We start from the raw sequence: 23,100 nt of genomic DNA on the forward strand, positions 1-23,100 counted from the left end.
CTTATGCAGCCAATTGGTAGCTGCATTCTAAATACAAACACCCGATTGGCTGTGCAACACAGATCTGGATGTGAAGTGCTTCAAGTGCAGAACGACTCATTATTTTGCAGCAAAACGAGACCACGATTAGATTAAAGATCTTCAAATACTATGACTTTTGTGACATCCCTGATTATCAGTTGTTGTTGTATTCATCAGTGTCATCTGGCAGGTCAGATATAATTGGCGGCAGGCCAAATTCGGGCCCACAGATTGGACATTGCCGTCCCCTCAATAGAAAGTAAATTTATTTTAATGGACCATGTTCATCAAGGATAACTAGATGAGGTGACCGAGTGGTTAAGGTGATGGACTGCTAATCCATTGTGTTCTACATGCATTGGTTCGAATCCCATCCTCATAGTGGTTTAGTATTTTCCACACTGCTGCTTCTTTGAGAACACTTTTATCAGTGTCCCTCGGAGGATGTGGATGATGCTCAAGAGTTACGGGGCACTGGACTGTTTATCAAGGAGAAGCAGGTGAGCAGATGAGGTGACCGAGTGGTTAAGGTGATGGACTGCTAATCCATTGTGATCTACACGCATGGGTTCGAGTCCCATCCTCATCGTGGTCTAGTATATTCCGCAATAATTTGCTACTTTGAGAACGCTTTCAGCAGTGTCCCTCAGAGGGTGTGGTTGTTGCTCAAGAAATACGGGACACTGGACTGCTCTTTGTCACCAGTTCTTCTATTAACCTGTTCTGGATTTTCTTAGTGCAGAAGAAACTCGATCATCCACCTGGACCTCAGTGTCACACTGTAATGTGCTTATGCAGCCAATTGGTAGCTGCATTCTAAATACAAACACCCGATTGGCTGTGCAACACAGATCTGGATGTGAAGTGCTTCAAGTGCAAAACGACTCATTATTTTGCAGCAAAACACGATTAGATTAAAGATCTTCAAATACTATGACTTTTGTGACATCCCTGATTATCAGTTGTTGTTGTATTCATCAGTGTCATCTGGCAGGTCAGATATAATTGGCGGCAGGCCAAATTCGGGCCCACAGATTGGACATTGCCGTCCCCTCAATAGAAAGTAAATTTATTTTAATGGACCATGTTCATCAAGGATAACTAGATGAGGTGACCGAGTGGTTAAGGTGATGGACTGCTAATCCATTGTGTTCTACATGCATGGGTTTGAATCCCATCCTCATCGTGGTTTAGTATTTTCCACACTGCTGCTTCTTTGAGAACACTTTTATCAGTGTCCCTCGGAGGATGTGGACGATGTTTAAGAGTTACCGGGCACTGGACTGTTTATCAAGGAGAAGCAGGTGAGCAGATGAGGTGACCGAGTGGTTAAGGTGATGGACTGCTAATCCATTGTGTTCTACACGCATGGGTTCGAATCCCATCCTCATCGTGGTCTAGTATATTCCACAATAATTTGCTACTTTGAGAACGCTTTCAGCAGTGTCCCTCAGAGGGTGTGGTTGATGCTCAAGAAATACGGGACACTGGACTGCTCTTTGTCACCAGTTCTTCTATTAACCTGTTCTGGATTTTCTTAGTGCAGAAGAAACTCGATCATCCACCTGGACCTCAGTGTCACACTGTAATGTGCTTATGCAGCCAATTGGTAGCTGCATTCTAAATACAAACACCCGATTGGCTGTGCAACACAGATCTGGATGTGAAGTGCTTCAAGTGCAGAACGACTCATTATTTTGCAGCAAAACGAGACCACGATTAGATTAAAGATCTTCAAATACTATGACTTTTGTGACATCCCTGATTATCAGTTGTTGTTGTATTCATCAGTGTCATCTGGCAGGTCAGATATAATTGGCGGCAGGCCAAATTCGGGCCCACAGATTGGACATTGCCGTCCCCTCAATAGAAAGTAAATTTATTTTAATGGACCATGTTCATCAAGGATAACTAGATGAGGTGACCGAGTGGTTAAGGTGATGGACTGCTAATCCATTGTGTTCTACATGCATGGGTTCGAATCCCATCCTCATCGTGGTTTAGTATTTTCCACACTGCTGCTTCTTTGAGAACACTTTTATCAGTGTCCCTCGGAGCATGTGGATGATGCTCAAGAGTTACGGGGCACTGGACTGTTTATCAAGGAGAAGCAGGTGAGCAGATGAGGTGACCGAGTGGTTAAGGTGATGGACTGCTAATCCATTGTGTTCTACACGCATGGGTTCGAATCCCATCCTCATCGTGGTCTAGTATATTCTGCAATAATTTGCTACTTTGAGAACGCTTTCAGCAGTGTCCCTCAGAGGGTGTGGTTGTTGCTCAAGAAATACGGGACACTGGACTGCTCTTTGTCACCAGTTCTTCTATTAACCTGTTCTGGATTTTCTTAGTGCAGAAGAAACTCGATCATCCACCTGGACCTCAGTGTCACACTGTAATGTGCTTATGCAGCCAATTGGTAGCTGCATTCTAAATACAAACACCCGATTGGCTGTGCAACACAGATCTGGATGTGAAGTGCTTCAAGTGCAAAACGACTCATTATTTTGCAGCAAAACACGATTAGATTAAAGATCTTCAAATACTATGACTTTTGTGACATCCCTGATTATCAGTTGTTGTTGTATTCATCAGTGTCATCTGGCAGGTCAGATATAATTGGCGGCAGGCCAAATTCGGGCCCACAGATTGAACATTGCCGTCCCCTCAATAGAAAGTAAATTTATTTTAATGGACCATGTTCATCAAGGATAACTAGATGAGGTGACCGAGTGGTTAAGGTGATGGACTACTAATCAATTGTGTTCTACATGCATGGGTTCGAATCCCATCCTCATCGTGGTTTAGTATTTTCCACACTGCTGCTTCTTTGAGAACACTTTTATCAGTGTCCCTCGGAGGATGTGGATGATGCTCAAGAGTTACGGGGCACTGGACTGTTTATCAAGGAGAAGCAGGTGAGCAGATGAGGTGACCGAGTGGTTAAGGTGATGGACTGCTAATCCATTGTGTTCTACACGCATGGGTTCGAATCCCATCCTCATCGTGGTCTAGTATATTCCACAATAATTTGTTACTTTGAGAATGCTTTCAGCAGTGTCCCTCAGAGGGTGTGGTTGATGCTCAAGAAATACGGGACACTGGACTGCTCTTTGTCACCAGTTCTTCTATTAACCTGTTCTGGATTTTCTTAGTGCAGAAGAAACTCGATCATCCACCTGGACCTCAGTGTCACACTGTAATGTGCTTATGCAGCCAATTGGTAGCTGCATTCTAAATACAAACACCCGATTGGCTGTGCAACACAGATCTGGATGTGAAGTGCTTCAAGTGCAAAACGACTCATTATTTTGCAGCAAAACAAGACCACGATTAGATTAAAGATCTTCAAATACTATGACTTTTGTGACATCCCTGATTATCAGTTGTTGTTGTATTCATCAGTGTCATCTGGCAGGTCAGATATAATTGGCGGCAGGCCAAATTCGGGCCCACAGATTGGACATTGCCGTCCCCTCAATACAAAGTAAATTTATTTTAATGGACCATGTTCATCAAAGATAACTAGATGAGGTGACCGAGTGGTTAAGGTGATGGACTGCTAATCCATTGTGTTCTACATGCATGGGTTCGAATCCCATCCTCATCGTGGTTTAGTATTTTCCACACTGCTGCTTCTTTGAGAACACTTTTATCAGTGTCCCTCGGAGGATGTAGATGATGCTCAAGAGTTACGGGGCACTGGACTGTTTATCAAGGAGAAGCAAGTGAGCAGATGAGGTGACCGAGTGGTTAAGGTGATGGACTGCTAATCCATTGTGTTCTACACGCATGGGTTCGAATCCCATCCTCATCGTGGTCTAGTATATTCCACAATAATTTGCTACTTTGAGAACACTTTCAGCAGTGTCCCTCAGAGGGTGTGGTTGTTGCTCAAGAAATACGGGACACTGGACTGCTCTTTGTCACCAGTTCTTCTATTAACCTGTTCTGGATTTTCTTAGTGCAGAAGAAACTCGATCATCCACCTGGACCTCAGTGTCACACTGTAATGTGCTTATGCAGCCAATTGGTAGCTGCATTCTAAATACAAACACCCGATTGGCTGTGCAACACAGATCTGGATGTGAAGTGCTTCAAGTGCAAAACGACTCATTATTTTGCAGCAAAACAAGACCACGATTAGATTAAAGATCTTCAAATACTATGACTTTTGTGACATCCCTGATTATCAGTTGTTGTTGTATTCATCAGTGTCATCTGGCAGGTCAGATATAATTGGCGGCAGGCCAAATTCGGGCCCACAGATTGAACATTGCCGTCACCTCAGTAGAAAGTAAATTTATTTTAATGGACCATGTTCATCAAGGATAACTAGATGAGGTGACCGAGTGGTTAAGGTGATGGACTGCTAATCCATTGTGTTTTACATGCATGGGTTTGAATCCCATCCTCATCGTGGTTTAGTATTTTCCACACTGCTGCTTCTTTGAGAACACTTTTATCAGTGTCCCTCGGAGGATGTGGATGATGCTCAAGAGTTACCGAGCACTGGACTGTTTATCAAGGAGAAGCAGGTGAGCAGATGAGGTGACCGAGTGGTTAAGGTGATGGACTGCTAATCCATTGTGTTCTACACGCATGGGTTCGAATCCCATCCTCATTGTGGTCTAGTATATTCCACAATAATTTGCTACTTTGAGAACGCTTTCAGCAGTGTCCCTCAGAGGGTGTGGTTGATGCTCAAGAAATATGGGACACTGGACTGCTCTTTGTCACCAGTTCTTCTATTAACCTGTTCTGGATTTTCTTAGTGCAGAAGAAACTCGATCATCCACCTGGACCTCAGTGTCACACTGTAATGTGCTTATGCAGCCAATTGGTAGCTGCATTCTAAATACAAACACCCGATTGGCTGTGCAACACAGATCTTGATGTGAAGTGCTTCAAGTGCAGAACGACTCATTATTTTGCAGCAAAACAAGACCACGATTAGATTAAAGATCTTCAAATACTATGACTTTTGTGACATCCCTGATTATCAGTTGTTGTTGTATTCATCAGTGTCATCTGGCAGGTCAGATATAATTGGCGGCAGGCCAAATTCGGGCCCACAGATTGGACATTGCCGTCCCCTCAATAGAAAGTAAATTTATTTTAATGGACCATGTTCATCAAGGAATCTAGATGAGGTGACCGAGTGGTTAAGGTGATGGACTGCTAATCCATTGTGTTCTACACGCATGGGTTCGAATCCCATCCTCATTGTGGTCTAGTATATTCCACAATAATTTGCTACTTTGAGAACGCTTTCAGCAGTGTCCCTCAGAGGGTGTGGTTGATGCTCAAGAAATACGGGACACTGGACTGCTCTTTGTCACCAGTTCTTCTATTAACCTGTTCTGGATTTTCTTAGTGCAGAAGAAACTCGATCATCCACCTGGACCTCAGTGTCACACTGTAATGTGCTTATGCAGCCAATTGGTAGCTGCATTCTAAATACAAACACCCGATTGGCTATGCAACACAGATCTGGATGTGAAGTGCTTCAAGTGCAAAACGACTCATTATTTTGCAGCAAAACAAGACCACGATTAGATTAAAGATCTTCAAATACTATGACTTTTGTGACATCCCTGATTATCAGTTGTTGTTGTATTCATCAGTGTCATCTGGCAGGTCAGATATAATTGGCGGCAGGCCAAATTCGGGCCCACAGATTGGACATTGCCGTCCCCTCAATACAAAGTAAATTTATTTTAATGGACCATGTTCATCAAGGATAACTAGATGAGGTGACCGAGTGGTTAAGGTGATGGACTGCTAATCCATTGTGTTCTACATGCATGGGTTTGAATCCCATCCTCATCGTGGTTTAGTATTTTCCACACTGCTGCTTCTTTGAGAACACTTTTATCAGTGTCCCTCGGAGGATGTAGATGATGCTCAAGAGTTACGGGGCACTGGACTGTTTATCAAGGAGAAGCAAGTGAGCAGATGAGGTGACTGAGTGGTTAAGGTGATGGACTGCTAATCCATTGTGTTCTACACGCATGGGTTCGAATCCCATCCTCATCGTGGTCTAGTATATTCCACAATAATTTGCTACTTTGAGAACGCTTTCAGCAGTGTCCCTCAGAGGGTGTGGTTGTTGCTCAAGAAATATGGGACACTGGACTGCTCTTTGTCACCAGTTCTTCTATTAACCTGTTCTGGATTTTCTTAGTGCAGAAGAAACTCGATCATCCACCTGGACCTCAGTGTCACACTGTAATGTGCTTATGCAGCCAATTGGTAGCTGCATTCTAAATACAAACACCCGATTGGCTGTGCAACACAGATCTGGATGTGAAGTGCTTCAAGTGCAAAACGACTCATTATTTTGCAGCAAAACAAGACCACGATTAGATTAAAGATCTTCAAATACTATGACTTTTGTGACATCCCTGATTATCAGTTGTTGTTGTATTCATCAGTGTCATCTGGCAGGTCAGATATAATTGGCAGCAGGCCAAATTCGGGCCCACAGTAGAAAGTAAATTTATTTTAATGGACCATGTTCATCAAGGATAACTAGATGAGGTGACCGAGTGGTTAAGGTGATGGACTGCTAATCCATTGTGTTCTACATGCATGGGTTTGAATCCCATCCTCATCGTGGTTTAGTATTTTCCACACTGCTGCTTCTTTGAGAACACTTTTATCAGTGTCCCTCGGAGGATGTGGATGATGCTCAAGAGTTACCGAGCACTGGACTGTTTATCAAGGAGAAGCAGGTGAGCAGATGAGGTGACCGAGTGGTTAAGGTGATGGACTGCTAATCCATTGTGTTCTACACGCATGGGTTCGAATCCCATCCTCATTGTGGTCTAGTATATTCCACAATAATTTGCTACTTTGAGAACGCTTTCAGCAGTGTCCCTCAGAGGGTGTGGTTGATGCTCAAGAAATATGGGACACTGGACTGCTCTTTGTCACCAGTTCTTCTATTAACCTGTTCTGGATTTTCTTAGTGCAGAAGAAACTCGATCATCCACCTGGACCTCAGTGTCACACTGTAATGTGCTTATGCAGCCAATTGGTAGCTGCATTCTAAATACAAACACCCGATTGGCTGTGCAACACAGATCTTGATGTGAAGTGCTTCAAGTGCAGAACGACTCATTATTTTGCAGCAAAACAAGACCACGATTAGATTAAAGATCTTCAAATACTATGACTTTTGTGACATCCCTGATTATCAGTTGTTGTTGTATTCATCAGTGTCATCTGGCAGGTCAGATATAATTGGCGGCAGGCCAAATTCGGGCCCACAGATTGGACATTGCCGTCCCCTCAATAGAAAGTAAATTTATTTTAATGGACCATGTTCATCAAGGAATCTAGATGAGGTGACCGAGTGGTTAAGGTGATGGACTGCTAATCCATTGTGTTCTACACGCATGGGTTCGAATCCCATCCTCATCGTGGTCTAGTATATTCCACAATAATTTGCTACTTTGAGAACACTTTCAGCAGTGTCCCTCAGAGGGTGTGGTTGTTGCTCAAGAAATACGGGACACTGGACTGCTCTTTGTCACCAGTTCTTCTATTAACCTGTTCTGGATTTTCTTAGTGCAGAAGAAACTCGATCATCCACCTGGACCTCAGTGTCACACTGTAATGTGCTTATGCAGCCAATTGGTAGCTGCATTCTAAATACAAACACCCGATTGGCTGTGCAACACAGATCTGGATGTGAAGTGCTTCAAGTGCAAAACGACTCATTATTTTGCAGCAAAACAAGACCACGATTAGATTAAAGATCTTCAAATACTATGACTTTTGTGACATCCCTGATTATCAGTTGTTGTTGTATTCATCAGTGTCATCTGGCAGGTCAGATATAATTGGCGGCAGGCCAAATTCGGGCCCACAGATTGGACATTGCCGTCCCCTCAATACAAAGTAAATTTATTTTAATGGACCATGTTCATCAAGGATAACTAGATGAGGTGACCGAGTGGTTAAGGTGATGGACTGCTAATCCATTGTGTTCTACATGCATGGGTTTGAATCCCATCCTCATCGTGGTTTAGTATTTTCCACACTGCTGCTTCTTTGAGAACACTTTTATCAGTGTCCCTCGGAGGATGTAGATGATGCTCAAGAGTTACGGGGCACTGGACTGTTTATCAAGGAGAAGCAAGTGAGCAGATGAGGTGACCGAGTGGTTAAGGTGATGGACTGCTAATCCATTGTGTTCTACACGCATGGGTTCGAATCCCATCCTCATCGTGGTCTAGTATATTCCACAATAATTTGCTACTTTGAGAACGCTTTCAGCAGTGTCCCTCAGAGGGTGTGGTTGTTGCTCAAGAAATATGGGACACTGGACTGCTCTTTGTCACCAGTTCTTCTATTAACCTGTTCTGGATTTTCTTAGTGCAGAAGAAACTCGATCATCCACCTGGACCTCAGTGTCACACTGTAATGTGCTTATGCAGCCAATTGGTAGCTGCATTCTAAATACAAACACCCGATTGGCTGTGCAACACAGATCTGGATGTGAAGTGCTTCAAGTGCAAAACGACTCATTATTTTGCAGCAAAACAAGACCACGATTAGATTAAAGATCTTCAAATACTATGACTTTTGTGACATCCCTGATTATCAGTTGTTGTTGTATTCATCAGTGTCATCTGGCAGGTCAGATATAATTGGCAGCAGGCCAAATTCGGGCCCACAGTAGAAAGTAAATTTATTTTAATGGACCATGTTCATCAAGGATAACTAGATGAGGTGACCGAGTGGTTAAGGTGATGGACTGCTAATCCATTGTGTTCTACATGCATGGGTTTGAATCCCATCCTCATCGTGGTTTAGTATTTTCCACACTGCTGCTTCTTTGAGAACACTTTTATCAGTGTCCCTCGGAGGATGTGGATGATGCTCAAGAGTTACCGAGCACTGGACTGTTTATCAAGGAGAAGCAGGTGAGCAGATGAGGTGACCGAGTGGTTAAGGTGATGGACTGCTAATCCATTGTGTTCTACACGCATGGGTTCGAATCCCATCCTCATTGTGGTCTAGTATATTCCACAATAATTTGCTACTTTGAGAACGCTTTCAGCAGTGTCCCTCAGAGGGTGTGGTTGATGCTCAAGAAATATGGGACACTGGACTGCTCTTTGTCACCAGTTCTTCTATTAACCTGTTCTGGATTTTCTTAGTGCAGAAGAAACTCGATCATCCACCTGGACCTCAGTGTCACACTGTAATGTGCTTATGCAGCCAATTGGTAGCTGCATTCTAAATACAAACACCCGATTGGCTGTGCAACACAGATCTTGATGTGAAGTGCTTCAAGTGCAGAACGACTCATTATTTTGCAGCAAAACAAGACCACGATTAGATTAAAGATCTTCAAATACTATGACTTTTGTGACATCCCTGATTATCAGTTGTTGTTGTATTCATCAGTGTCATCTGGCAGGTCAGATATAATTGGCGGCAGGCCAAATTCGGGCCCACAGATTGGACATTGCCGTCCCCTCAATAGAAAGTAAATTTATTTTAATGGACCATGTTCATCAAGGAATCTAGATGAGGTGACCGAGTGGTTAAGGTGATGGACTGCTAATCCATTGTGTTCTACACGCATGGGTTCGAATCCCATCCTCATCGTGGTCTAGTATATTCCACAATAATTTGCTACTTTGAGAACACTTTCAGCAGTGTCCCTCAGAGGGTGTGGTTGTTGCTCAAGAAATACGGGACACTGGACTGCTCTTTGTCACCAGTTCTTCTATTAACCTGTTCTGGATTTTCTTAGTGCAGAAGAAACTCGATCATCCACCTGGACCTCAGTGTCACACTGTAATGTGCTTATGCAGCCAATTGGTAGCTGCATTCTAAATACAAACACCCGATTGGCTGTGCAACACAGATCTGGATGTGAAGTGCTTCAAGTGCAAAACGACTCATTATTTTGCAGCAAAACAAGACCACGATTAGATTAAAGATCTTCAAATACTATGACTTTTGTGACATCCCTGATTATCAGTTGTTGTTGTATTCATCAGTGTCATCTGGCAGGTCAGATATAATTGGCGGCAGGCCAAATTCGGGCCCACAGATTGAACATTGCCGTCACCTCAGTAGAAAGTAAATTTATTTTAATGGACCATGTTCATCAAGGATAACTAGATGAGGTGACCGAGTGGTTAAGGTGATGGACTGCTAATCCATTGTGTTTTACATGCATGGGTTTGAATCCCATCCTCATCGTGGTTTAGTATTTTCCACACTGCTGCTTCTTTGAGAACACTTTTATCAGTGTCCCTCGGAGGATGTGGATGATGCTCAAGAGTTACCGAGCACTGGACTGTTTATCAAGGAGAAGCAGGTGAGCAGATGAGGTGACCGAGTGGTTAAGGTGATGGACTGCTAATCCATTGTGTTCTACACGCATGGGTTCGAATCCCATCCTCATTGTGGTCTAGTATATTCCACAATAATTTGCTACTTTGAGAACGCTTTCAGCAGTGTCCCTCAGAGGGTGTGGTTGATGCTCAAGAAATATGGGACACTGGACTGCTCTTTGTCACCAGTTCTTCTATTAACCTGTTCTGGATTTTCTTAGTGCAGAAGAAACTCGATCATCCACCTGGACCTCAGTGTCACACTGTAATGTGCTTATGCAGCCAATTGGTAGCTGCATTCTAAATACAAACACCCGATTGGCTGTGCAACACAGATCTTGATGTGAAGTGCTTCAAGTGCAGAACGACTCATTATTTTGCAGCAAAACAAGACCACGATTAGATTAAAGATCTTCAAATACTATGACTTTTGTGACATCCCTGATTATCAGTTGTTGTTGTATTCATCAGTGTCATCTGGCAGGTCAGATATAATTGGCGGCAGGCCAAATTCGGGCCCACAGATTGGACATTGCCGTCCCCTCAATAGAAAGTAAATTTATTTTAATGGACCATGTTCATCAAGGAATCTAGATGAGGTGACCGAGTGGTTAAGGTGATGGACTGCTAATCCATTGTGTTCTACACGCATGGGTTCGAATCCCATCCTCATTGTGGTCTAGTATATTCCACAATAATTTGCTACTTTGAGAACGCTTTCAGCAGTGTCCCTCAGAGGGTGTGGTTGATGCTCAAGAAATACGGGACACTGGACTGCTCTTTGTCACCAGTTCTTCTATTAACCTGTTCTGGATTTTCTTAGTGCAGAAGAAACTCGATCATCCACCTGGACCTCAGTGTCACACTGTAATGTGCTTATGCAGCCAATTTTAGCTGCATTCTAAATACAAACACCCGATTGGCTATGCAACACAGATCTGGATGTGAAGTGCTTCAAGTGCAAAACGACTCATTATTTTGCAGCAAAACAAGACCACGATTAGATTAAAGATCTTCAAATACTATGACTTTTGTGACATCCCTGATTATCAGTTGTTGTTGTATTCATCAGTGTCATCTGGCAGGTCAGATATAATTGGCGGCAGGCCAAATTCGGGCCCACAGATTGGACATTGCCGTCCCCTCAATACAAAGTAAATTTATTTTAATGGACCATGTTCATCAAGGATAACTAGATGAGGTGACCGAGTGGTTAAGGTGATGGACTGCTAATCCATTGTGTTCTACATGCATGGGTTTGAATCCCATCCTCATCGTGGTTTAGTATTTTCCACACTGCTGCTTCTTTGAGAACACTTTTATCAGTGTCCCTCGGAGGATGTAGATGATGCTCAAGAGTTACGGGGCACTGGACTGTTTATCAAGGAGAAGCAAGTGAGCAGATGAGGTGACCGAGTGGTTAAGGTGATGGACTGCTAATCCATTGTGTTCTACACGCATGGGTTCGAATCCCATCCTCGTCGTGGTCTAGTATATTCCACAATAATTTGCTACTTTGAGAACGCTTTCAGCAGTGTCCCTCAGAGGGTGTGGTTGTTGCTCAAGAAATATGGGACACTGGACTGCTCTTTGTCACCAGTTCTTCTATTAACCTGTTCTGGATTTTCTTAGTGCAGAAGAAACTCGATCATCCACCTGGACCTCAGTGTCACACTGTAATGTGCTTATGCAGCCAATTGGTAGCTGCATTCTAAATACAAACACCCGATTGGCTGTGCAACACAGATCTGGATGTGAAGTGCTTCAAGTGCAAAACGACTCATTATTTTGCAGCAAAACAAGACCACGATTAGATTAAAGATCTTCAAATACTATGACTTTTGTGACATCCCTGATTATCAGTTGTTGTTGTATTCATCAGTGTCATCTGGCAGGTCAGATATAATTGGCAGCAGGCCAAATTCGGGCCCACAGTAGAAAGTAAATTTATTTTAATGGACCATGTTCATCAAGGATAACTAGATGAGGTGACCGAGTGGTTAAGGTGATGGACTGCTAATCCATTGTGTTCTACATGCATGGGTTTGAATCCCATCCTCATCGTGGTTTAGTATTTTCCACACTGCTGCTTCTTTGAGAACACTTTTATCAGTGTCCCTCGGAGGATGTGGATGATGCTCAAGAGTTACCGAGCACTGGACTGTTTATCAAGGAGAAGCAGGTGAGCAGATGAGGTGACCGAGTGGTTAAGGTGATGGACTGCTAATCCATTGTGTTCTACACGCATGGGTTCGAATCCCATCCTCATTGTGGTCTAGTATATTCCACAATAATTTGCTACTTTGAGAACGCTTTCAGCAGTGTCCCTCAGAGGGTGTGGTTGATGCTCAAGAAATATGGGACACTGGACTGCTCTTTGTCACCAGTTCTTCTATTAACCTGTTCTGGATTTTCTTAGTGCAGAAGAAACTCGATCATCCACCTGGACCTCAGTGTCACACTGTAATGTGCTTATGCAGCCAATTGGTAGCTGCATTCTAAATACAAACACCCGATTGGCTGTGCAACACAGATCTTGATGTGAAGTGCTTCAAGTGCAGAACGACTCATTATTTTGCAGCAAAACAAGACCACGATTAGATTAAAGATCTTCAAATACTATGACTTTTGTGACATCCCTGATTATCAGTTGTTGTTGTATTCATCAGTGTCATCTGGCAGGTCAGATATAATTGGCGGCAGGCCAAATTCGGGCCCACAGATTGGACATTGCCGTCCCCTCAATAGAAAGTAAATTTATTTTAATGGACCATGTTCATCAAGGAATCTAGATGAGGTGACCGAGTGGTTAAGGTGATGGACTGCTAATCCATTGTGTTCTACACGCATGGGTTCGAATCCCATCCTCATCGTGGTCTAGTATATTCCACAATAATTTGCTACTTTGAGAACACTTTCAGCAGTGTCCCTCGGAGGATGTGGATGATGCTCAATAGTTACGGGGCACTGGACTGTTTATCAAGGAGAAGCAGGTGAGCAGATGAGGTGACCGAGAGGTTAAGGTGATGGACTGCTAATCCATTGTGTTCTACACGCATGGGTTCGAATCCCATCCTCATCGTGGTCTAGTATATTCCACAATAATTTCCTACTTTGAGAACGCTTTCAGCAGTGTCCCTCAGAGGGTGTGGTTGATGCTCAAGAAATACGGGACACTGGACTGCTCTTTGTCACCAGTTCTTCTATTAACCTGTTCTGGATTTTCTTAGTGCAGAAGAAACTCGATCATCCACCTGGACCTCAGTGTCACACTGGAATGTGCTTATGCAGCCAATTGGTAGCTGCATTCTAAATACAAACACCCGATTGGCTGTGCAACACAGATCTGGATGTGAAGTGCTTCAAGTGCAGAACGACTCATTATTTTGCAGCAAAACGAGACCACGATTAGATTAAAGATCTTCAAATACTATGACTTTTGTGACATCCCTGATTATCAGTTGTTGTTGTATTCATCAGTGTCATCTGGCAGGTCAGATATAATTGGCGGCAGGCCAAATTCGGGCCCACAGATTGGACATTGCCGTCCCCTCAATAGAAAGTAAATTTATTTTAATGGCCCATGTTCATCAAGGATAGCTAGATGAGGTGACCGAGTGGTTAAGGTGATGGACTGCTAATCCATTGTGTTCTACATGCATGTGTTCGAATCCCATCCTCATCGTGGTTTAGTATTTTCCACACTGCTGCTTCTTTGAGAACACTTTTATCAGTGTCCCTCGGAGGATGTGGATGATGCTCAAGAGTTACGGGGCACTGGACTGTTTATCAAGGAGAAGCAGGTGAGCAGATGAGGTGACCGAGTGGTTAAGGTGATGGACTGCTAATCCATTGTGTTCTACACGCATGGGTTCGAATCCCATCCTCATCGTGGTCTAGTATATTCCACAATAATTTCCTCCTTTGAGAACACTTTCAGCAGTGTCCCTCAGAGGGTGTGGTTGATGCTCAAGAAATACGGGACATTGGACTGCTCTTTGTCACCAGTTCTTCTATTAACCTGTTCTGGATTTTCTTAGTGCAGAAGAAACTCGATCATCCACCTGGACCTCAGTGTCACACTGTAATGTGCTTATGCAGCCAATTGGTAGCTGCATTCTAAATACAAACACCCGATTGGCTGTGCAACACAGATCTGGATGTGAAGTGCTTCAAGTGCAGAACGACTCATTATTTTGCAGCAAAACACGATTAGATTAAAGATCTTCAAATACTATGACTTTTGTGACATCCCTGATTATCAGTTGTTGTTGTATTCATCAGTGTCATCTGGCAGGTCAGATATAATTGGCGGCAGGCCAAATTCGGGCCCACAGATTGGACATTGCCGTCCCCTCAATAGAAAGTAAATTTATTTTAATGGACCATGTTCATCAAGGATAACTAGATGAGGTGACCGAGTGGTTAAGGTGATGGACTGCTAATCCATTGTGTTCTACATGCATGGGTTCGAATCCCATCCTCATCGTGGTTTAGTATTTTCCACACTGCTGCTTCTTTGAGAACACTTTTATCAGTGTCCCTCGGAGGATGTGGATGATGCTCAAGAGTTACGGGGCACTGGACTGTTTATCAAGGAGAAGCAGGTGAGCAGATGAGGTGACCGAGTGGTTAAGGTGATGGACTGCTAATCCATTATGTTCTACACGCATGGGTTCGAATCCCATCCTCATCGTGGTCTAGTATATTCTGCAATAATTTGCTACTTTGAGAACGCTTTCAGCAGTGTCCCTCAGAGGGTGTGGTTGTTGCTCAAGAAATACGGGACACTGGACTGCTCTTTGTCACCAGTTCTTCTAGTAACCTGTTCTGGATTTTCTTAGTGCAGAAGAAACTCGATCATCCACCTGGACCTCAGTGTCACACTGTAATGTGCTTATGCAGCCAATTGGTAGCTGCATTCTAAATACAAACACCCGATTGGCTGTGCAACACAGATCTGGATGTGAAGTGCTTCAAGTGCAGAACGACTCATTATTTTGCAGCAAAACACGATTAGATTAAAGATCTTCAAATACTATGACTTTTGTGACATCCCTGATTATCAGTTGTTGTTGTATTCATCAGTGTCATCTGGCAGGTCAGATATAATTGGCGGCAGGCCAAATTCGGGCCCACAGATTGGACATTGCCGTCCCCTCAATAGAAAGTAAATTTATTTTAATGGACCATGTTCATCAAGGATAACTAGATGAGGTGACCGAGTGGTTAAGGTGATGGACTGCTAATCCATTGTGTTCTACATGCATGGGTTCGAATCCCATCCTCATCGTGGTTTAGTATTTTCCACACTGCTGCTTCTTTGAGAACACTTTTATCAGTGTCCCTCGGAGGATGTGGATGATGCTCAAGAGTTACGGGGCACTGGACTGTTTATCAAGGAGAAGCAGGTGAGCAGATGAGGTGACCGAGTGGTTAAGGTGATGGACTGCTAATCCATTATGTTCTACACGCATGGGTTCGAATCCCATCCTCATCGTGGTCTAGTATATTCTGCAATAATTTGCTACTTTGAGAACGCTTTCAGCAGTGTCCCTCAGAGGGTGTGGTTGTTGCTCAAGAAATACGGGACACTGGACTGCTCTTTGTCACCAGTTCTTCTAGTAACCTGTTCTGGATTTTCTTAGTGCAGAAGAAACTCGATCATCCACCTGGACCTCAGTGTCACACTGTAATGTGCTTATGCAGCCAATTGGTAGCTGCATTCTAAATACAAACACCCGATTGGCTGTGCAACACAGATCTGGATGTGAAGTGCTTCAAGTGCAAAACGACTCATTATTTTGCAGCAAAACACGATTAGATTAAAGATCTTCAAATACTATGACTTTTGTGACATCCCTGATTATCAGTTGTTGTATTCATCAGTGTCATCTGGCAGGTCAGATATAATTGGCGGCAGGCCAAATTCGGGCCCACAGATTGAACATTGCCGTCCCCTCAATAGAAAGTAAATTTATTTTAATGGACCATGTTCATCAAGGATAACTAGATGAGGTGACCGAGTGGTTAAGGTGATGGACTGCTAATCCATTGTGTTCTACACGCATGGGTTCGAATCCCATCCTCATTGTGGTCTAGTATATTCCACAATAATTTGCTACTTTGAGAACGCTTTCAGCAGTGTCCCTCAGAGGGTGTGGTTGATGCTCAAGAAATACGGGACACTGGACTGCTCTTTGTCACCAGTTCTTCTATTAACCTGTTCTGGATTTTCTTAGTGCAGAAGAAACTCGATCATCCACCTGGACCTCAGTGTCACACTGTAATGTGCTTATGCAGCCAATTTTAGCTGCATTCTAAATACAAACACCCGATTGGCTATGCAACACAGATCTGGATGTGAAGTGCTTCAAGTGCAAAACGACTCATTATTTTGCAGCAAAACAAGACCACGATTAGATTAAAGATCTTCAAATACTATGACTTTTGTGACATCCCTGATTATCAGTTGTTGTTGTATTCATCAGTGTCATCTGGCAGGTCAGATATAATTGGCGGCAGGCCAAATTCGGGCCCACAGATTGGACATTGCCGTCCCCTCAATACAAAGTAAATTTATTTTAATGGACCATGTTCATCAAGGATAACTAGATGAGGTGACCGAGTGGTTAAGGTGATGGACTGCTAATCCATTGTGTTCTACATGCATGGGTTTGAATCCCATCCTCATCGTGGTTTAGTATTTTCCACACTGCTGCTTCTTTGAGAACACTTTTATCAGTGTCCCTCGGAGGATGTAGATGATGCTCAAGAGTTACGGGGCACTGGACTGTTTATCAAGGAGAAGCAAGTGAGCAGATGAGGTGACCGAGTGGTTAAGGTGATGGACTGCTAATCCATTGTGTTCTACACGCATGGGTTCGAATCCCATCCTCGTCGTGGTCTAGTATATTCCACAATAATTTGCTACTTTGAGAACGCTTTCAGCAGTGTCCCTCAGAGGGTGTGGTTGTTGCTCAAGAAATATGGGACACTGGACTGCTCTTTGTCACCAGTTCTTCTATTAACCTGTTCTGGATTTTCTTAGTGCAGAAGAAACTCGATCATCCACCTGGACCTCAGTGTCACACTGTAATGTGCTTATGCAGCCAATTGGTAGCTGCATTCTAAATACAAACACCCGATTGGCTGTGCAACACAGATCTGGATGTGAAGTGCTTCAAGTGCAAAACGACTCATTATTTTGCAGCAAAACAAGACCACGATTAGATTAAAGATCTTCAAATACTATGACTTTTGTGACATCCCTGATTATCAGTTGTTGTTGTATTCATCAGTGTCATCTGGCAGGTCAGATATAATTGGCAGCAGGCCAAATTCGGGCCCACAGTAGAAAGTAAATTTATTTTAATGGACCATGTTCATCAAGGATAACTAGATGAGGTGACCGAGTGGTTAAGGTGATGGACTGCTAATCCATTGTGTTCTACATGCATGGGTTTGAATCCCATCCTCATCGTGGTTTAGTATTTTCCACACTGCTGCTTCTTTGAGAACACTTTTATCAGTGTCCCTCGGAGGATGTGGATGATGCTCAAGAGTTACCGAGCACTGGACTGTTTATCAAGGAGAAGCAGGTGAGCAGATGAGGTGACCGAGTGGTTAAGGTGATGGACTGCTAATCCATTGTGTTCTACACGCATGGGTTCGAATCCCATCCTCATTGTGGTCTAGTATATTCCACAATAATTTGCTACTTTGAGAACGCTTTCAGCAGTGTCCCTCAGAGGGTGTGGTTGATGCTCAAGAAATATGGGACACTGGACTGCTCTTTGTCACCAGTTCTTCTATTAACCTGTTCTGGATTTTCTTAGTGCAGAAGAAACTCGATCATCCACCTGGACCTCAGTGTCACACTGTAATGTGCTTATGCAGCCAATTGGTAGCTGCATTCTAAATACAAACACCCGATTGGCTGTGCAACACAGATCTTGATGTGAAGTGCTTCAAGTGCAGAACGACTCATTATTTTGCAGCAAAACAAGACCACGATTAGATTAAAGATCTTCAAATACTATGACTTTTGTGACATCCCTGATTATCAGTTGTTGTTGTATTCATCAGTGTCATCTGGCAGGTCAGATATAATTGGCGGCAGGCCAAATTCGGGCCCACAGATTGGACATTGCCGTCCCCTCAATAGAAAGTAAATTTATTTTAATGGACCATGTTCATCAAGGAATCTAGATGAGGTGACCGAGTGGTTAAGGTGATGGACTGCTAATCCATTGTGTTCTACACGCATGGGTTCGAATCCCATCCTCATCGTGGTCTAGTATATTCCACAATAATTTGCTACTTTGAGAACACTTTCAGCAGTGTCCCTCGGAGGATGTGGATGATGCTCAATAGTTACGGGGCACTGGACTGTTTATCAAGGAGAAGCAGGTGAGCAGATGAGGTGACCGAGAGGTTAAGGTGATGGACTGCTAATCCATTGTGTTCTACACGCATGGGTTCGAATCCCATCCTCATCGTGGTCTAGTATATTCCACAATAATTTCCTACTTTGAGAACGCTTTCAGCAGTGTCCCTCAGAGGGTGTGGTTGATGCTCAAGAAATACGGGACACTGGACTGCTCTTTGTCACCAGTTCTTCTATTAACCTGTTCTGGATTTTCTTAGTGCAGAAGAAACTCGATCATCCACCTGGACCTCAGTGTCACACTGGAATGTGCTTATGCAGCCAATTGGTAGCTGCATTCTAAATACAAACACCCGATTGGCTGTGCAACACAGATCTGGATGTGAAGTGCTTCAAGTGCAGAACGACTCATTATTTTGCAGCAAAACGAGACCACGATTAGATTAAAGATCTTCAAATACTATGACTTTTGTGACATCCCTGATTATCAGTTGTTGTTGTATTCATCAGTGTCATCTGGCAGGTCAGATATAATTGGCGGCAGGCCAAATTCGGGCCCACAGATTGGACATTGCCGTCCCCTCAATAGAAAGTAAATTTATTTTAATGGCCCATGTTCATCAAGGATAGCTAGATGAGGTGACCGAGTGGTTAAGGTGATGGACTGCTAATCCATTGTGTTCTACATGCATGTGTTCGAATCCCATCCTCATCGTGGTTTAGTATTTTCCACACTGCTGCTTCTTTGAGAACACTTTTATCAGTGTCCCTCGGAGGATGTGGATGATGCTCAAGAGTTACGGGGCACTGGACTGTTTATCAAGGAGAAGCAGGTGAGCAGATGAGGTGACCGAGTGGTTAAGGTGATGGACTGCTAATCCATTGTGTTCTACACGCATGGGTTCGAATCCCATCCTCATCGTGGTCTAGTATATTCCACAATAATTTCCTCCTTTGAGAACACTTTCAGCAGTGTCCCTCAGAGGGTGTGGTTGATGCTCAAGAAATACGGGACATTGGACTGCTCTTTGTCACCAGTTCTTCTATTAACCTGTTCTGGATTTTCTTAGTGCAGAAGAAACTCGATCATCCACCTGGACCTCAGTGTCACACTGTAATGTGCTTATGCAGCCAATTGGTAGCTGCATTCTAAATACAAACACCCGATTGGCTGTGCAACACAGATCTGGATGTGAAGTGCTTCAAGTGCAGAACGACTCATTATTTTGCAGCAAAACACGATTAGATTAAAGATCTTCAAATACTATGACTTTTGTGACATCCCTGATTATCAGTTGTTGTTGTATTCATCAGTGTCATCTGGCAGGTCAGATATAATTGGCGGCAGGCCAAATTCGGGCCCACAGATTGGACATTGCCGTCCCCTCAATAGAAAGTAAATTTATTTTAATGGACCATGTTCATCAAGGATAACTAGATGAGGTGACCGAGTGGTTAAGGTGATGGACTGCTAATCCATTGTGTTCTACATGCATGGGTTCGAATCCCATCCTCATCGTGGTTTAGTATTTTCCACTGGATGATGCTCAAGAGTTACGGGGCACTGGACTGTTTATCAAGGAGAAGCAGGTGAGCAGATGAGGTGACCGAGTGGTTAAGGTGATGGACTGCTAATCCATTATGTTCTACACGCATGGGTTCGAATCCCATCCTCATCGTGGTCTAGTATATTCTGCAATAATTTGCTACTTTGAGAACGCTTTCAGCAGTGTCCCTCAGAGGGTGTGGTTGTTGCTCAAGAAATACGGGACACTGGACTGCTCTTTGTCACCAGTTCTTCTAGTAACCTGTTCTGGATTTTCTTAGTGCAGAAGAAACTCGATCATCCACCTGGACCTCAGTGTCACACTGTAATGTGCTTATGCAGCCAATTGGTAGCTGCATTCTAAATACAAACACCCGATTGGCTGTGCAACACAGATCTGGATGTGAAGTGCTTCAAGTGCAAAACGACTCATTATTTTGCAGCAAAACACGATTAGATTAAAGATCTTCAAATACTATGACTTTTGTGACATCCCTGATTATCAGTTGTTGTATTCATCAGTGTCATCTGGCAGGTCAGATATAATTGGCGGCAGGCCAAATTCGGGCCCACAGATTGAACATTGCCGTCCCCTCAATAGAAAGTAAATTTATTTTAATGGACCATGTTCATCAAGGATAACTAGATGAGGTGACCGAGTGGTTAAGGTGATGGACTGCTAATCAATTGTGTTCTACATGCATGGGTTCGAATCCCATCCTCATCGTGGTTTAGTATTTTCCACACTGCTGCTTCTTTGAGAACACTTTTATCAGTGTCCCTCGGAGGATGTGGATGATGCTCAAGAGTTACGGGGCACTGGAATGTTTATCAAGGAGAAGCAGGTGAGCAGATGAGGTGACCGAGTGGTTAAGGTGATGGACTGCTAATCCATTGTGTTCTACACGCATGGGTTCGAATCCCATCCTCATTGTGGTCTAGTATATTCCACAATAATTTGCTACTTTGAGAACGCTTTCAGCAGTGTCCCTCAGAGGGTGTGGTTGATGCTCAAGAAATATGGGACACTGGACTGCTCTTTGTCACCAGTTCTTCTATTAACCTGTTCTGGATTTTCTTAGTGCAGAAGAAACTCGATCATCCACCTGGACCTCAGTGTCACACTGTAATGTGCTTATGCAGCCAATTGGTAGCTGCATTCTAAATCCAAACACCTGATTGGCTGTGCAACACAGATCTGGATGTGAAGTGCTTCAAGTGCAGAACGACTCATTATTTTGCAGCAAAACAAGACCACGATTAGATTAAAGATCTTCAAATACTATGACTTTTGTGACATCCCTGATTATCAGTTGTTGTTGTATTCATCAGTGTCATCTGGCAGGTCAGATATAATTGGCGGCAGGCCAAATTCGGGCCCACAGATTGGACATTGCCGTCCCCTCAATAGAAAGTAAATTTATTTTAATGGACCATGTTCATCAAGGAATCTAGATGAGGTGACCGAGTGGTTAAGGTGATGGACTGCTAATCCATTGTGTTCTACACGCATGGGTTCGAATCCCATCCTCATCGTGGTCTAGTATATTCCACAATAATTTGCTACTTTGAGAACACTTTCAGCAGTGTCCCTCGGAGGATGTGGATGATGCTCAAGAGTTACGGGGCACTGGACTGTTTATCAAGGAGAAGCAGGTGAGCAGATGAGGTGACCGAGTGGTTAAGGTGATGGACTGCTAATCCATTGTGTTCTACACGCATGGGTTCGAATCCCATCCTCATCGTGGTCTAGTATATTCCACAATAATTTCCTCCTTTGAGAACACTTTCAGCAGTGTCCCTCAGAGGGTGTGGTTGATGCTCAAGAAATACGGGACATTGGACTGCTCTTTGTCACCAGTTCTTCTATTAACCTGTTCTGGATTTTCTTAGTGCAGAAGAAACTCGATCATCCACCTGGACCTCAGTGTCACACTGTAATGTGCTTATGCAGCCAATTGGTAGCTGCATTCTAAATACAAACACCCGATTGGCTGTGCAACACAGATCTGGATGTGAAGTGCTTCAAGTGCAGAACGACTCATTATTTTGCAGCAAAACACGATTAGATTAAAGATCTTCAAATACTATGACTTTTGTGACATCCCTGATTATCAGTTGTTGTTGTATTCATCAGTGTCATCTGGCAGGTCAGATATAATTGGCGGCAGGCCAAATTCGGGCCCACAGATTGGACATTGCCGTCCCCTCAATAGAAAGTAAATTTATTTTAATGGACCATGTTCATCAAGGATAACTAGATGAGGTGACCGAGTGGTTAAGGTGATGGACTGCTAATCCATTGTGTTCTACATGCATGGGTTCGAATCCCATCCTCATCGTGGTTTAGTATTTTCCACACTGCTGCTTCTTTGAGAACACTTTTATCAGTGTCCCTCGGAGGATGTGGATGATGCTCAAGAGTTACGGGGCACTGGACTGTTTATCAAGGAGAAGCAGGTGAGCAGATGAGGTGACCGAGTGGTTAAGGTGATGGACTGCTAATCCATTATGTTCTACACGCATGGGTTCGAATCCCATCCTCATCGTGGTCTAGTATATTCTGCAATAATTTGCTACTTTGAGAACGCTTTCAGCAGTGTCCCTCAGAGGGTGTGGTTGTTGCTCAAGAAATACGGGACACTGGACTGCTCTTTGTCACCAGTTCTTCTATTAACCTGTTCTCGATTTTCTTAGTGCAGAAGAAACTCGATCATCCACCTGGACCTCAGTGTCACACTGTAATGTGCTTATGCAGCCAATTGGTAGCTGCATTCTAA

General features: G+C 43.5%; 1 protein-coding gene and 33 non-coding genes across 34 annotated transcripts in view; all 34 read left to right on the top strand.

The window, feature by feature from the left end:
- Positions 1 to 23,100, top strand: part of ablim3 (actin binding LIM protein family, member 3) — a 186,051-nt gene that overhangs the window by 87,803 nt on the left and 75,148 nt on the right. The gene's annotated exons all lie outside the window — the stretch shown is intronic.
- On the top strand, positions 1,333 to 1,414 carry trnas-gcu (transfer RNA serine (anticodon GCU)). Its single transcript has one exon. It is a non-coding gene; the product is annotated as a tRNA-Ser (tRNA).
- On the top strand, positions 1,936 to 2,017 carry trnas-gcu (transfer RNA serine (anticodon GCU)). Its single transcript has one exon. It is a non-coding gene; the product is annotated as a tRNA-Ser (tRNA).
- Positions 2,143 to 2,224, top strand: trnas-gcu (transfer RNA serine (anticodon GCU)). The gene has a single exon. It is a non-coding gene; the product is annotated as a tRNA-Ser (tRNA).
- On the top strand, positions 2,740 to 2,821 carry trnas-acu (transfer RNA serine (anticodon ACU)). The gene has a single exon. It is a non-coding gene; the product is annotated as a tRNA-Ser (tRNA).
- On the top strand, positions 2,947 to 3,028 carry trnas-gcu (transfer RNA serine (anticodon GCU)). Its single transcript has one exon. It is a non-coding gene; the product is annotated as a tRNA-Ser (tRNA).
- On the top strand, positions 3,550 to 3,631 carry trnas-gcu (transfer RNA serine (anticodon GCU)). Its single transcript has one exon. It is a non-coding gene; the product is annotated as a tRNA-Ser (tRNA).
- trnas-gcu (transfer RNA serine (anticodon GCU)) lies at positions 3,757 to 3,838 on the top strand. The gene has a single exon. It is a non-coding gene; the product is annotated as a tRNA-Ser (tRNA).
- Positions 4,567 to 4,648, top strand: trnas-gcu (transfer RNA serine (anticodon GCU)). Its single transcript has one exon. It is a non-coding gene; the product is annotated as a tRNA-Ser (tRNA).
- trnas-gcu (transfer RNA serine (anticodon GCU)) lies at positions 5,169 to 5,250 on the top strand. Its single transcript has one exon. It is a non-coding gene; the product is annotated as a tRNA-Ser (tRNA).
- Positions 5,979 to 6,060, top strand: trnas-gcu (transfer RNA serine (anticodon GCU)). Its single transcript has one exon. It is a non-coding gene; the product is annotated as a tRNA-Ser (tRNA).
- Positions 6,766 to 6,847, top strand: trnas-gcu (transfer RNA serine (anticodon GCU)). Its single transcript has one exon. It is a non-coding gene; the product is annotated as a tRNA-Ser (tRNA).
- Positions 7,368 to 7,449, top strand: trnas-gcu (transfer RNA serine (anticodon GCU)). Its single transcript has one exon. It is a non-coding gene; the product is annotated as a tRNA-Ser (tRNA).
- trnas-gcu (transfer RNA serine (anticodon GCU)) lies at positions 8,178 to 8,259 on the top strand. Its single transcript has one exon. It is a non-coding gene; the product is annotated as a tRNA-Ser (tRNA).
- trnas-gcu (transfer RNA serine (anticodon GCU)) lies at positions 8,965 to 9,046 on the top strand. Its single transcript has one exon. It is a non-coding gene; the product is annotated as a tRNA-Ser (tRNA).
- On the top strand, positions 9,567 to 9,648 carry trnas-gcu (transfer RNA serine (anticodon GCU)). The gene has a single exon. It is a non-coding gene; the product is annotated as a tRNA-Ser (tRNA).
- Positions 10,377 to 10,458, top strand: trnas-gcu (transfer RNA serine (anticodon GCU)). The gene has a single exon. It is a non-coding gene; the product is annotated as a tRNA-Ser (tRNA).
- Positions 10,979 to 11,060, top strand: trnas-gcu (transfer RNA serine (anticodon GCU)). Its single transcript has one exon. It is a non-coding gene; the product is annotated as a tRNA-Ser (tRNA).
- Positions 11,788 to 11,869, top strand: trnas-gcu (transfer RNA serine (anticodon GCU)). The gene has a single exon. It is a non-coding gene; the product is annotated as a tRNA-Ser (tRNA).
- Positions 12,575 to 12,656, top strand: trnas-gcu (transfer RNA serine (anticodon GCU)). The gene has a single exon. It is a non-coding gene; the product is annotated as a tRNA-Ser (tRNA).
- trnas-gcu (transfer RNA serine (anticodon GCU)) lies at positions 13,177 to 13,258 on the top strand. Its single transcript has one exon. It is a non-coding gene; the product is annotated as a tRNA-Ser (tRNA).
- Positions 14,196 to 14,277, top strand: trnas-gcu (transfer RNA serine (anticodon GCU)). Its single transcript has one exon. It is a non-coding gene; the product is annotated as a tRNA-Ser (tRNA).
- trnas-gcu (transfer RNA serine (anticodon GCU)) lies at positions 14,793 to 14,874 on the top strand. Its single transcript has one exon. It is a non-coding gene; the product is annotated as a tRNA-Ser (tRNA).
- Positions 15,597 to 15,678, top strand: trnas-gcu (transfer RNA serine (anticodon GCU)). The gene has a single exon. It is a non-coding gene; the product is annotated as a tRNA-Ser (tRNA).
- Positions 16,398 to 16,479, top strand: trnas-gcu (transfer RNA serine (anticodon GCU)). The gene has a single exon. It is a non-coding gene; the product is annotated as a tRNA-Ser (tRNA).
- Positions 17,207 to 17,288, top strand: trnas-gcu (transfer RNA serine (anticodon GCU)). The gene has a single exon. It is a non-coding gene; the product is annotated as a tRNA-Ser (tRNA).
- trnas-gcu (transfer RNA serine (anticodon GCU)) lies at positions 17,994 to 18,075 on the top strand. Its single transcript has one exon. It is a non-coding gene; the product is annotated as a tRNA-Ser (tRNA).
- Positions 18,596 to 18,677, top strand: trnas-gcu (transfer RNA serine (anticodon GCU)). Its single transcript has one exon. It is a non-coding gene; the product is annotated as a tRNA-Ser (tRNA).
- On the top strand, positions 19,615 to 19,696 carry trnas-gcu (transfer RNA serine (anticodon GCU)). Its single transcript has one exon. It is a non-coding gene; the product is annotated as a tRNA-Ser (tRNA).
- trnas-gcu (transfer RNA serine (anticodon GCU)) lies at positions 20,212 to 20,293 on the top strand. The gene has a single exon. It is a non-coding gene; the product is annotated as a tRNA-Ser (tRNA).
- Positions 21,173 to 21,254, top strand: trnas-gcu (transfer RNA serine (anticodon GCU)). Its single transcript has one exon. It is a non-coding gene; the product is annotated as a tRNA-Ser (tRNA).
- trnas-gcu (transfer RNA serine (anticodon GCU)) lies at positions 21,775 to 21,856 on the top strand. The gene has a single exon. It is a non-coding gene; the product is annotated as a tRNA-Ser (tRNA).
- On the top strand, positions 21,984 to 22,065 carry trnas-gcu (transfer RNA serine (anticodon GCU)). The gene has a single exon. It is a non-coding gene; the product is annotated as a tRNA-Ser (tRNA).
- trnas-gcu (transfer RNA serine (anticodon GCU)) lies at positions 22,581 to 22,662 on the top strand. Its single transcript has one exon. It is a non-coding gene; the product is annotated as a tRNA-Ser (tRNA).

This window comes from Leptonotus elevatus, chromosome 9 (genome assembly GCF_054856555.1).
Source record: "Leptonotus elevatus isolate MCC_2025b chromosome 9, RoL_Lele_1.0, whole genome shotgun sequence".
Taxonomy (NCBI): domain Eukaryota; kingdom Metazoa; phylum Chordata; class Actinopteri; order Syngnathiformes; family Syngnathidae; genus Leptonotus; species Leptonotus elevatus.